Source organism: Protopterus annectens, chromosome 1.part1, assembly GCF_019279795.1.
Source record: "Protopterus annectens isolate FY-2018-M chromosome 1.part1, PAN1.0, whole genome shotgun sequence".
Taxonomy (NCBI): Eukaryota; Metazoa; Chordata; order Ceratodontiformes; family Protopteridae; genus Protopterus; species Protopterus annectens.
Window position 1 is genome coordinate 372,056,714 of NC_056726.1, and position 15,106 is coordinate 372,071,819.

A 15,106-nucleotide genomic window follows, 5' to 3' on the forward strand; every position below is an offset into this window, starting at 1 on the left:
CCTAGTTAGGCTTTAGGTTGGGGCGGGATGGTGGTGGTTGCTGTATCAAGTGAATGACCAGCAGCAACTTTAATGAGATACTGCTGTTTTACTTCAATATTACCTATTAAATCAGGCACACTTGTACAGAAAATGAGATACAACCTTCCATGAATTGCTACATTTCTGTATTTGTAAATTAGTTAAACCAGAACACAGTGTTACATCTATTTTGAAAACAACATTCCACTCACAGTTCATACTTATTTTCCACTTTAATGATAGGAAATATTGGTACAGGATTGTACTAATTCATACAGCTATGCATATGCAAAAGAAAATTAATCAAAAAAGGAGTCAATGCTTGGGCAGGAATAAAGACATATTTTATTTATATTTATAAGAAATGCAAATGCAGGGTAAACATGAATTGCCTTTGCCCTTTTAATCATAAATGAGGAAAATTAGCTATCATTGCTAGCAGCAGCAGTGAAGAAAAGAAAGATGGGTGGGATCTTCTGGTTAAGCATGACGAGTGCCCAACAGAATATTTGTGTCTTACTAGTTTGTAGTATGTAAAAGAAGCATGCAATAAAGGATTGAAGTAATTATACTAATATAAAAATAAAAGAGAAAGAAGCACTCGTTTTACAACTGCTTTCTGTATTGCTCATAAGGAAAATATTGTTATACTTTTGCAGAAAACATTACAGTTGAAGCTAATGTTTTTAACCTGACTTTTAACCTGATTACTTTGATTAATATCAGAGTATTTTTAGTGCTGTGTTCAATGTATTGCAAGTGTATAACTTGAGAGATCCACCACACACCCCTTCAAAAAGTCAAAAGCCCTTGGTACTTGAAATTCATCACAAGTGTGCACAAGCACTACTCATATTCTTCCCAAGTACAAAAGCACATCCCAAATCACTACCACCCCCCCCCCCACCGTATGCATAAGTGTTTCCTGTACACAAGTTTTACTTCAGTAAAGATTTTAATGTAGTATTTGAATAGTGTATGAAATGGCATGTAAACGGTATTGTGTGGATTTATTGTGCTTTTCCTGTTTTGTATCTCCACAACTCTTTTTTCTCTGTTTTTCTTATTTTGCTTATGCATTTCTTTCACTTTTTGTTTTGTTTCTCTCCCATTTATTTTCCTTTTCTTACAGGTTCAAATCCCACAGGAGTAGACCGGCCATGTATCTCCTAGGACAGAGACATATCACCCTCTGCCTGTCCAGAGAAGTCCTTGCAGGGTCAGAGTGGAGGCACTGGTCTTGCAGGCACTCTGGCATGTGGCAGCCTGGCAAGCCTCACAGAAAAGGGGCTTCAAAGCTTGGTTGAGGATGTATTGGCACAGGTAGTGAACAAGAGAATTTGGCCAGTCAAAGCCTCTCTTCAGTGTGTAGAAGACTCCCAGTTGCTGACCAAACAAGCACAGGTTCATATCCCCTCAACATAGGGGGTCCTCCACAGCAATACCATCTGGCAGTGGATATCTTCCCTTACCTTTTCTCCTTCACCATCTTCAGTATTTCCCACACTACTCTCTCTCAAAAAAAAATTGAAAAAAAAAAATAGGGGGTCTATCCCCTGACAAAAATATAGAGCCCATCCTCTCAACCTCCTCCTTTGTGTGTTACATTCTTTGTTTTGTCTCCCATTTTTCAATTTTTCCTGTCACCCCCTTTTAATTCTTTAACGAAACCATCAAGGTATCCACAAAAGGAAACCTCTATATAAAAAAAATTATAAACTTTTCTTTTTTAAAAAAAATCCTTTTAAGTGCTGTGCAGTCCACAGATTTCCTAAAATGCTTTAAGTATGACCAGGCTCAACTGTGCTCACCCACGATATGAGATAAAAAAAGGAACACACTCACGATTTTGCAAAGTAATTTGCAAGTTCATAATTCCGAAGTTTAAACAGCTTACTCTTTTGTGAAAAGTGGGTGTGTTTTTAAAAAATACTTTGCTTTTCCGTATTCATTGCAACTAGCTTTTGCTGACCTTATTTGCATATCTTTGTAGCGCCTCTATTTGCAAGAAACCATAACTCATTTGAGAATCCCTAGAGTATGAATACCAGCCTATATTTCTACTTTTGAAATCTAAAATCGACAAGCGGTGATTTTGATAACAAATAGACAGCAATAAACTTTGTGGATGAAACAAGCATTTGACAGAGTTTACTGCAACCATCTGCTTACTTGTAGTGCAATTCTATGCCGGCTTAACTGTGATTATGCAACAAACTGGAAAAATAATTAACCTAGCAAGTGTTATGATTGCTGAAATGCTGCAATATTTCGTATTTTTGCAACAAGACATCATTAGGTACCATTGCAATAATGTACAAAATAGATTCTCAGAAAGAGTGGAAACATTTGTTACAAACATGAGTTAATTAAATATATTATGGAAGTGTACTAGGAGGTGGTAAGATGGCCTGTAGTAGGCTCGTCTCAGTAGTCTGCTTCAGTAGGTAGATACACAGACCTGACATTTAACTTATCTGTGTAGATGACTATGTGCTGTTGCATCAGTTTGTGGCCTACTATGGGACATTCATTACAATGCAATAATTACTTCACTGAAACAGAGCCAAATACATAGGTTCATAGGTAGGTACTAGGCTATCAGCCCAGTAAGTCTAGCCAACAAGGTTCCCTGGCTTACGCCACCCAAGAAAGTTAATTTCCTGTGCCCCTCTCGAGCAGAGCCACAGAACTGATCCCCGGGGTGTAATTCCTATTTCTCATCCACTCATCAAGATTTTTCTTGAAGAGTGCTAATGAGGAACTTTGCTTGACATAGATGGGTAGCTTATTCCAGAGTATAGGAAGTCTCTGGGACAAGAATCTTTCCCTCCAGCATGTCCTGTTTATTGTGGTGACAAGGTTTAGGTCCCTAGAGCGTATAACTCGGAGGGATTGGGATTTCTTTAGATGTAGCATGTCCAACAACTCTGGGTTTAACATAGCTTTATATGTTAGCCAGAGATCTCCTTGGAGTAGGCGATATGCTACCGAGTAAAGCTGGAGTTTTTTGAGATGGTCAGTGTAGGGCATCTGTTTGAGGCCAGTAATCCCCTTTGTAAGGCACTTCTGTGGCCTTTCCAGCTGCTGCAGATGTCTTATGAGGTACATTCCAAAAGGGGCGTTGCACTCTATAATGGATCTAATGACTGCCAAGTAGAGGGGAACAATGACTTCTTTTTTCCTGGATGAGAACCCTTTTGTGGTGAGGTGTGTCACATAGAAGAATTTCCTGACTACTGTGGCGATGTGATTATCAAAGGAGAGACTACTGTCCACCTGGGTCCCAAGGTCTCTTATCACACATTCGGTGTTAAGTAGGCTGCCGTTTATGTGGTAGTTCATGGGTACAGAGTTTTTACCATAGGGGATGACAGTGCACTTTTTGGCATTGAGCTTGAGGTCATGACTTTGACTCCAGGCATCTGTCTTAGTGTGGCCTTTCTGTAGGATATCCTCATCATTTGGGGACTCAACTATGGCTCCTAGTTTGCAGTCATCTGCGAACTTCATTAGCCAGATGCCTTCTGTGTTAGCCTGTACTTCAGAGAAGTAGATATCAAACAGGAGAGGTCCCAGGTCTGAACCCTGTGGTACTCCACTTGTCACTGGTTTGAAGTCAGATTTGGAGTCTGCAACTTTTAAAGTGTGGGTTCTGTCAGTGAGCCAGTTGGCAACCCATCTTGTGACGTAGGAATTTATACCTAGTTTAGTGAGTTTAGCTATAATTCCAGAATGGTGGATGGTTTTGAAAGCCTTGGCGAGGTCAAGATAGGCTGTGTGAACCACATTACCCTCGTCTATGGCATTTTTTGATTGACTCAAAGAAGTCAATCAGGTTCAGAAGGCATGATCTGCCTTTCTCAAACCCGAACTGGGAGGGGTCCAGAGTTTAGAGGTTACCAATTTCTTTGTTTATGAGTTCCATGACGATACATTCCATGGCCTTGCAGACCAGGCTCATCAGGCTAATAGGGCGATAGTTCCCAGAATCAGTGGTGGCTCCCCTTTGTGGAGTGGGATAACTTTTGCTGTGCACCATTCAGTGGGCACAAAGCCTGATGTGAAACTATGATTGAACATGGTGCTTAGGTGGGGAGCCAGTTCATTCTGAAGTTCATGTAAAACGCAGCCTGGGATGTTGTCCAGTCCCATGGATGTTGTGTTTTTGGTTTTAGAGAGTGCAGCTTTTACCTGCATAGATGTGATTACAGGGACTCTGCATTCTTCCTGTATAGATATGGGCCCTTTAGGGGGTGAAAGGGGGGTAAAGTTAGCACTGAACCTATCTGCCAGGATGTTGGCAATATCAGTTGGTTCTGTAATTTTCGTGCTGTTGTGCTGTAACTCAGAGCAGATCTGGGTGTTGCCATTGAGATTCTTGACATAGCTATAGAATGCTTTGTGGTTGTCCTTAGAATCAGTGGTGGTTTTGTTTTCATAGTTAGCTTTGGAGGATCTTATAAGGGATTTCAGCTTCTTACTGAGGCTGACCAGGGAGCTTCTCCACTCATGGGATTTTACTCTCTTTTGCAACAGTTTCTTCCTTCTGTTGTAGAGTTTGTTTATGGCAGGGGACCACCAGATTGGCTTCCTTTTTTGGAGGATAGCTTCTTGGTTCTGTTTGGGATAGCACGATCCATGCACTCGTGTAAGTGCTTATAGAGTACATTTGTGTTGGATTCATCAGTCATAACTGTATTGTTCATCTGCATGGGTGTCATGAAGTTCGCCACTTCTGTCTTAAGAAGCATGAAATTGGCTTTGGAGAAATTTTTTACTGTGGTTTTCTTAATGGTGGGTGGGGGCGTGATGTGGATATCTAGGGTGATTAGCTTATGGTCGGATCTGTTCAACGAGGAGTTGACTTCAGGTGTGGTCACTCATGTTGGTAATGACTAGGATCTAGGATATTGTTGCCCCTGGTGGGGGTGTGGATAAGTTGATCCATGGCATTGGAATTTATGAATTCCAGAAAGTGTTGAGTGAAGGAGTTGGTGCATGAGTAGTTATTACTACTAATTATTACCCATTATTAGGATGTTTGGTTGAACCCTAATATTTTCCAGTATATCAAGAAAAGAGGAGTGGGAATCCTGGGGCATACTTATGTGTTTTTGTGTCTGTGTCTCATTGTCAGGGCCAAATGTCTATATGTTGTAGTATCATTTTCACTTTTTTGTTCAGTTTCTGTGACAGTGTATTGTGCAAAGGTGGGTCCAACAGGAACTATTCCAAATATGATATGTGATTTTGAGATATATAAAACACAAAAATAGTCTTTTATAATGCTTACTCCGTTAACCTGCATAGCGGATTAATGGTGTGGTTGAAGGTGGCGAATGGTAAGTAAAACTAATATATTTTATGGTTATCCATAAATCTGTTGTTCTTTTTGAAAACTACATGCAAAAATACTGAGTTAAAAATTATGGCTGCTTTCCTTACAACGATTTTTCATTTATTTCCTAGGGAGGCAACAGCTTTGAGTAGTAAAAGTACATATAAACAGTGTTACGATGTGATTGCCTTTGTAATTGGTGCTTAAGCATAATTAATCTACAAATGTCTATTATCTTGACGTTTCTCAAAGAGCTTTTATTTTTAAATTAAATATGAAGCCTGGAAGTTAGCAGTTCTTTGTGCACACACTAAGGGTGTTCATGGGTTTATAGATAAATGCTAGGCTCTCAGTGTGTAAAGTGTTACAAGCTTAGTTGATAACCAGAGGTTAGAATCAAACCCTGTACCTTGTATCTATTAAGTAAAGATTATGCCAACCTCCTCTCCACCCTAAATGCGGGTAGAGGATGGCACAAGTTAGGATTTGCATACATTACCTACCTGAGTTATATCTGACTTTAGTCCTAAAATGTGGGACCAAAATAACAATGACTGTTATCACATCCAGGTTTGCAAACTTTTGGAAAAGAATCAAAAAGGGTTGGGAGGGTGGCCTAATGGTTAAGGTGTTTGCCTTACAAACACAAGGTGCAGGGTTTGATTCTCACAAGGGATAATTGGCTAGGCTTAAAATGGCTCGCAAGGGCAGTTAGCTTAGTACTAATCTATGAACCTATGAACCTGTGTACCGCAGCATACCAAGTAATATAACTGCTGAAGTTTCAAAGTGGTATTGTACACACACACACACACACACACGTATACGCACGCGCACACACACACACACACACACACACACGTATACGCACGCACACACACACACACACACACACACACGTATACGCATGCACACACACACACACACAATGTTTTGTGTTATCTTGAAATTCTCAATTAAGAGAAAGCTGGGCTTGATGTTTAGCAAGCTGTAAGACTACATATTGCCGTCCACTTTATCATTCAGCGTTTAAGTTTCAGACTTTTTAACTGACCTCCATTGTGTGATACAAATCTTCAGTTTTATGTATCACTGAAAAGTTATGTTGTCCTATCTCGCCTTTATTCTTAGTGGATGGGTTTAGAGCCGATCCTCGGCCCTGACTCGGCCAAATACACTAGCTGGAAGTCTCTAACTTGGCTCATGGCAGAAAGGTATTCCATTATGCAGTGGTGTAATTCCTCAGATCTCATATGCCACTTTACGAGTTTGGATGCTCTCTCCTTGGCTGTGGCTAAGTTCTTTGAAAACCTTATATTTTTCCCTTTATTAAGCTATATTTAGCTTTAATAATTGCTTATTAGTATTAGTTAGTGTTTTTTTCCGTAGTTTAACCGTGTGCTGTAGTTTTGAGTGGTGTTTATCTTGCTAGTGTGTGCTTTTGTTGGCCGTCATTAGTTGCAAGACCTTTTTTGCTATTTTCCCATTGTTTGGTAGTGGTGTAGTTAGTGCCTACAGTAGAAGTTAGTTATTCTATATATATTAGCTCATTTCAGTTAGAGATATAATTTTCTGTGTGTATCCCTCTCACTCGCAACTCTACTAGGTCTGTTTAAGTTAGAGGGCCTAGTACCCATTTAATTTAGAGGGCAGAGTTGTTTTTCTTATTCCTGTCTTGTTACACGTTACTATAGTGTGGTAATAGTGTTTGAGACTTTAAATATTTTTGTGTGTGTTAGTTTTGTTATAGAGGTGTGTTTAGGCTTTACCTGTTATTATTCTAGTGCAGTTTCCTTCCTAAAATGTCAAAGGAAACTAGAGAGAAGGAACCCAAGCCTTTATGGTTTAAAAAGTGTCAGAAATGCTCTCAGAAGATGTCCATCACTGATGGGCATAACATTTGTGTTTATTGTTTGGGGGCTTTTCATCTCCAGGAAACTTGTACTTTTTGTCATTCCTTCAGCTCCCAGGTTCTGCAGGAAAGAAAGAACAAACTTATACTCAAATGGCTCCTGAAATCCTCTTTTGAGGAGGCTCTACAGAGCACTTCTTCTTCCAGTAGATCCCTTTCTTCTAAGAGTGACAAGACTTAAAAACGGCCATCTCCTGCTTCTTCATCTCAGTTGGAGCTGCTGCTAATATTGGCTAAAACCTCTGATACATCGATCTCCTTGGCTCCACAGCCCTCAAAACCAATGGAGATCATAGACTTGGACAAATCTAGTCCTTTGGCTCCAAGGCCTTCGGAGCTGAAAGAGACTGTATTTTGGAGCCAGTCCACTGATCTGTTACCAATCTCAACAACCTTGAGATCTCCCATTTTGGAGAGATCTCGCTCACCAACCCTCTCCTCCAGGTCCTCTAGAAGCTTATCAGATGATGACGTGGATAGGGTAGTGCGCAGATTTTTGAAGTCATCAACGGCGGCTAAATTGTTTTCGACTCTGACTCAGTCGGTTCCAGAGCCAGCCATTACTATGACTATTACATCCATGACGATTCCTCCTACATCAGCCTTGGAGCTGATCTCCTTGTAGCCAGGATTCCCCCTGTTTCCTCAGAACCAAAGGTGTCCTTGGAGCCAGGGGGATCTGCCTTTGAGCTGATGAGGAGTGTGCTGTCCCCTCCTAGAGCTCTACACAAGGATACCAATATTCTTCCCCCCAAAACACTGGCATCTGTCTTGGCACCACTTCATCCACAGGACAGCAGAAATCCAGAGCCTCAGGGAGCCCCATTTGGTGAGCCCCACTCTTCCAAGACCTCCCCAGAATACCCTTCTGAGGAGGCTCTTCGAAAGAGAACATGCAAGAGGAAGCATATTGACTCCCCTGATAAGTCCATCTGACACTGACCTCGAGGAGTCTGAAGGGTCCCCATTGTCATCCTCTGAAGATATCTTCTTCGCAGATATCCAAGAGATTCTGAAACAGAGAAGTGGCTGGAAATCCATCAGCCCTCCTGATGAGGAGTTGGTGTACCTGAAGGCTTTTGGATCTCAACCTTCAGCCTCCTGGGTATCTTCACCTTTCGCTGAGCTATTGAACTTGGTTAGTCAAAACACGTGGGGGTCACCAGACACTATGGAACCAGTCCCTCGGAGGCCAAGTAAGTTCTTGTCAGCACCTGTGGAAAAAGAATTTCTCACGAAACACGTTCCTGAAGATGCTATGGTGGTGGCAGCAACCACAAAGAAGGAACTTTCTGAAACATCCTCTTCTGTCCATCAACTGAACAAGGACTCCCAGGTGATGGACAGATATGGGAAGCATGTTTTTTCATCAGCAACATTTACCCTTAGATCGCTGAACTACCTTTTGCACTTTACGAGGCTGCAGCCTCGTAAAGGAGTTAGGAGATACTCTCCAAGGTTCATTGGCTGTGGGGGTGTCAGAAAAGGTCACTTTTCAGCTATCTACCTTAAATTCCATCGTTAACTCCTCCATGAGACTAATATCCTATGCAGCAGATGGAGCAAGCAGGGCAGTGTGTTCCGGAGTTTCCCTGAGGAGGCACTCCTGGATGCACTTGTGCAACTTTGTGGAGTGCTTCAAGTCTACCTTTACCAGTGCCCCTTTTGATGATTCCTCACTTTTTGGACCTAAAGTCAAGAACACACTCACCAGATGCAAGCAGGAAGGGAAAACTCTCTCTGCCGTTGGGGTATGATTTTCCATTCCTTCAAGACCTTATCCTAAAGGTCATAAGAGCGGGAAAATGTGGTTCAAAAGATCCCAGGGAGTTTTTCAATACGCATGAGGTGAACCCTTCCCCAGGGGCAGAGAGAGAAGCAATAATGGTAGACGTCATCCTAGAGGCAGAGGGGGTCTGCAAAACCAGGGTGAGTGTGATTCTTTTTGCGGCCGGCCCTACCAGTGCTCCTGAAAGAAGGCCCATCTGCTCTACTGTGGAGGCAGTCGGGGGGCATGTTTCTTTGTATCCAGAAGCCTGGTGAGATATCACAAGAGACAAGTGAGTACAAAGTACAATATCCAGAGGCAATTCCATTCCCTTTTGCCATCCTGCTCCACAGATCAAAACAATCCCAGATGTTCCACCCAGTCAAAGGGAACAAGCAACTGTAGAAATTCAAAAGTTGCTAAACAAAGACTCATCCAAGAAGTCTCCACAGACCAAATAGGATTCAGAACTTACTCAAGATTCTTTTTAGTGCCAAAAAGAACAGGGGACTGGAGACCCATTTTGGATCTCTGCAAGCTAAACAAATCTGTGAAGAAGTCCAAGTTCCAAATGGTGACACTGCAGTTGATTCTTCCCTTTTTAGGGAAAGACAATTGGATGTGCTCAGTAGACCTCCAAGATGTGTACTACCACATAAAAATGGACAGAGCATCAAGGAGTCACTTACACTTATGGCTGGGAGCCAGCCATTACCAGTTTCGAGCTCTGCCCTTTGGTCTCACTACAGCCCCCAGAGTGTTCACCAAATGCATGGCAGTAGTTATAGCTCACTTGAGATGCCTGGGATTCCAAATGTTTCCGTACCTAGACGACTGGCTCCTTACTGCCACGTCCAAGCATCTACTTCAGCAGGCGAGGGACACCACTCTTCAAACTTGCTCCCGGTTAGGGATTATAGTCAATTTACAAAAATCTGCCTTGTTGCCCTGTCAACATATTACATTCATAGGCACAGACCTCGACACCGTCTCCATGATGGCACAACTTCCGCCAGACAGGGTTTTTGTTCTCAGACAACAAATAGCCAACCTTTTACCCAGAAACAAAGTGAAAGCAAAGACAATTTTGAAACTCCTAGGGACTATGGCTTCAACGATCACCTTAGTTCCCCTAGCCAGAATGCATATGAGAATTCTTCAATGGCTTCTATTTGCTCAATGGTCATTACAAGAACTTCCCATGTCTCACCTAGTCAGAATCACAGACTCATGCAAGAGAGATCTCCTATGGTGGCTTTGGTCCGACCAGGTGACTATAGGATGACCCTTTGTGCCACAACTACCTGTAGCTACAGTGACCATGGACTCCTCCCAGGTAGGGTGGGGGGGCATTATCTGGGAAGGACGGTCCAAGGCACATGACAAGAACATGAGGCCCATCTGCACATCAGTGTTCTAGAGATGAGACCAGTGCTCCTAGCATCGCAGGAACTCCAGGACTCTCTTCCACTAGGAATGATTGCAATCCAGTCAGACAACATGTCGGTAGTCTGGTACATACACATACAAGGAGGAACCAGATCATGCCCCCTTTGCCAAGAGGTGCTGTGAGAGTACAGCGATGGGCAATTTCTTCCCAATGTTTTCTAGTAGCAATGCACATTCCTTGGAAATCCAACATGATAGCGGACAAGCTCAGTAAGGCGATTTTAATGCCTCATGAGTGGTCTCTGAACCAAAACATGGCAGAGGAGATCTTCCGAAAATGGGGCCAGCCTTGCTGTGATCTTTTTGCCACTTCCATGAATACCAAATGCAGCAGCTACTTTGCCCTAATTCCCCCCTCTGGGGGAGACACCGAGAGACACACTCATTCATGATTGTCCCTTGGGACTTCTGTACCCTTTTCACCCCCTTCCCCTCGTACCCAAAGTCATCCAGAAAGCAAAACTCTTGGGAAGCAGGCTGATTCTCATTGCCCCATACTGGCCTCTTCAGATTTCTTTCCCCTTTCTCTGGCCTCACCTACAGGAGAAGCACTGGGTTCTGGACCCAGTTCCAGACCTTCTGACTCATATGTCCAGAACTCTTCATCCTGCTCTCCAAACCCTCAATTTGACAGCATGGCTGCTCCACTTCCAAACTTAGTCAGGCTTCAAGACTTCACACCAGCAGTAAAACACATTTTAGTATCCTCTCACAAGGCTTCTACCAGAAAGTTATATGCTAGTGAATGGAAGAGATTCTCCTTCTGGGCACAAGCAAAAAACATTGATCCCTTCTCTGCCCCATTCAGTTCAGTTTTGGAATTTCTTGCAGAACTTTTCAGCAAGGCTCTGTGGCAGCTACAATTAGAGTCCACCTAGCTGCAATATCTAATTTCCACATTGGTGAATATACTCCTAACCTGATGTCACACAAATTGTATAAAGCATTTTTAAAAGGTACTTGTTTATTGAGACCTCCCATAAAATAACCAATCTCACCATGGGATTTGAATTTTGTTCTGACTCACCTAACTTTACCTCCTTCTGAGCCCTCATCATCTTGTGATCTCAAATTCCTTTCTTGGAAAACTATTATCCTGGTAGCCATTACATCTGCAAGAAGAGTCTCAGAGTTGCAAGCTCTCTCTATCAAGCCACCATACCTGATTTCCCATAGAGACAGAGTATCCCTATGTACTAACCTGTCCTTCATGCCAAAAGTTTGTTCCCAGACCAATCTAAATCAATCTATTGAGCTCCCAGTGTTTTTTTCCCAATCATAGCAACAAGGCAGAGTACAAACTTCACCAACTGGATGTGCACAGACAGCTTTGATTTTATCTGCATAGAACTAAGGATTTTCAGAAAAACAGATCAATTGTTCATTTCCATTTCTGAAGCGAAAAAGGGCATGCCAGTTTCAGAAATTACACTTTCAAATTGGCTGTCAAATTGCATTACCTTTATATTCTCCTCAAATGACAAGAAATTACCATTCAAAGTTAGAGGCCACTCAACCAGAGCATTAGCAACATCCTCTGCTTACCTGGCGAGATTGTCAATGGACAGTATTTGTGCTGCTGCTACGTGAGCAACTCCTCATATGTTTATTACTCATTACAAAGTGGATTTGGCCTCCAGGGACAGGGCATCCTTTGGTTCCACTGTGCTCAAAGGTGTTCATCCGTGAGCCACCCAGAGAATGGTGCTAGGAATGCTGTCCCATCCAATAAGAATGAAGGCGAGATAGGACAACATAACATAAAGAAGTTATGTACTTACCGTAATGTTCCAGGTTTGTTGTCCATCTTGCCATTCATTCTTATGACCCTCCCACCTTCCCCCAACCATTGACTCCTAGAGGACCTAGAGGTGAGGTTTTCCTTCCTTACTAAGGAGCTCCTTTATAGTTTTTCCTTGTTGTTTTCTATACCTGCTATATCATTGGTAGCTTACACAGATTATTTATAGTTGGCAGCAAACAAGATCTGGGGAATTACACCACTGCATGATGGGATACCTTTCTGCCACGAGCCAAGTTAGAGACTTCGAGCTAGTGTATTCGGCCAAGTTGGAGCCGAGGATCGGCTCTGAACACATTCAATAAGATGGAACGTTATGGTAAGTACATAACTTCTTCTTTCATCATTTCACTGACTTTAGTTCAAAAGTGATTACCTCATATACTAAGGTGCTGCATTTTAATTCTCATGTAATTAATAAAAAGGAAGTTAGCTGTAAAAAGGAAGTAATTTAAAGTCTTTGCCTTGTAATGTTTAAAACAGAAATTTGAGGTGTTGATATTTCATGAGGTAAAGTGCAGTATGCTTTAACATAGAAGTTTTTTCACTGTGTGGTTAATAAATTCCCCATTTAAGTGCACACTGTGTTTGATAAGGTGCTATGCTGTGTCTTCATTAATACTATCATTGTCATTTACATAGTAAGACTGTAATTTTGTTTGTTGATCATATGACATTCTAACTGAATCTCATCTTATCTTTTTGTATAACAAGAGTTTGTGGATTATTAAGTCCTGTATGAGGAACTTCCACAGTAGTTGTGCTGTGACAGGCCAGCTGACTCACAAAAGGCAAAAAAAGGCAGACACTGGGGATCAGGAAGAAATATGGGGCAGCTGTAATCAAAAATGAACAGTATGATAAGAAAACTGTGAGTGGTAAAGGTCCATATACTAAAATCAAAACTGTATTAACTTGGAGAATTCCACTTAGACAGGAGCAGGACAATCTCAAGAGTTAAGGAGGGTTCTGGGGGTGCAGCCCCCTGTCAGGTTATAAAACATTTGAAGTGTTTATTTGCGATCCAGTTTTCATTGTTTGGTTGTGAGGCCATAATTTTGTGAATGCAAAACTGAGTGATGATCACTTTTCATTTGCTTTTCTGTCATGGAGCCCAGTTTGCCATTGGTGAATTGTTTTTTTTATTTCTACAAATGCTTAGAATTGCCAATACCATGATGGAAATGAACCCCATTCCTATGTCAGGGTATAGTTAAAAATCAGCATTGCATCAGTTTTTGATGTTTGCCATGAGCTTACACAGAATGTACACATAACTACCTTCTTCTATAGTTCATACAGGGTTGCCTGTCTTGATACCATATTTAATTATGCTTGGAAATGTATTGGATTAGCTCAATTGCTCCTACCACTACTACTAAAATGTTATGGGTGTTCTTGTTCCACATTGCCTTTCTACCTGCTTACATGGTCTGATATTTTATACATTTATGTGTTCAGTATATAGGATGCATAGTCACTAGTCAAAAGTACTTAATTCTTAATGCAGCTTTTGTCTTTTGTTTTTCTCCAACTATAATATCCACATTTCTCTTCCATAATATAATTATTACTTCTAAATTTTAAGTGATTCTTCCTACTTTATGTTTGTAGTACTTCTCATCTACTTGTATATAGTCATGTTTACAAAATCCCCAGTGTAACATATTTGCTACATTATTGTTCTTTTCAGTATACAGACCCTCAGTCATAAGTACATATTCAGCAACAAGGCATGTAATTGTTTTGGTTATACACTGCATAACCTATATTGGCCTATATCTCTCACTTTTTCTCTAGCTTTTGTGAACCAACATGTATGCAGTCCATTATCCTGAGCTGGTGCTTCTTTCTGCATTTGCTTATATGTCTTTTCATGCCTGCAGGTTTAGAGTTGTGTCTACTGTTCATGTGTTTTTGACCATCCCATCCTCCTAAACCCCTTTACATTCTGAAATATTTGTGTAAGAGCAGACAAACATGCCCACTCCTGTTTTATAACTACCCTATCCTTACTGATTCTTTCCTTAACTCATTCCACCCAATGGTGTTCTGGAAGCTTGTACTCTTAATGTCCAATGGTTGATTCCTCAACATTTTTACAAAATCAAGTTATGCCCTCACAGTTCAAACAAATGTTCATATTTCTGGATCACTAAAGCAGTATAAATGGCAAACTGCTAAGCAACACTAATTTTTACCATGGTATTATTCATTAAATTCTAGGTCTTGTATTGAATTTTATGAGCCACAATAAATGTTAATTTTGTAATGTTATATAAGAAACGTATAGTGTCACAGTAACAACTCATGTTGCACTTATAATGTCAACAGCATTTTGTTCATCTAGCTGAGAATTTTCTTGTGAGTCTAAACAGTTCTGTCCGTAACATGTGGTTGTTGGGATATTTAGAGAAATGTGAAAATTATGGCATATAAATAAAGTATAACATTTAATAAGACTTAAGGTGCATTAAGCAAAAGCCAAGTATTAGACTTGTTGTGCTACCCGTCCTGTAACCTTTAAGGTGAAAATTTTCACTAGTTTGTATGTGGTATGGCTTTGGAATTATTAATGTAAATGTGAACAAGTTATATTAGACACATAGAAGCACATTAGAAGGATGTAATTATTGAAACATGTGGATATATCAGTCGTGTTTAAAGAGTTGAGTTCTATCTAATTTATTTTATTTATTTATTGCCTTTGTTTAGGAGTTGAATCCAGTTGGGCAACAGGTCTGTTTTTCAGTGGTTGCCTGTGGGGAAAAGCTCCAAGAGGTTTAGTTGGGTCTATATTAGGTAATCGAACTT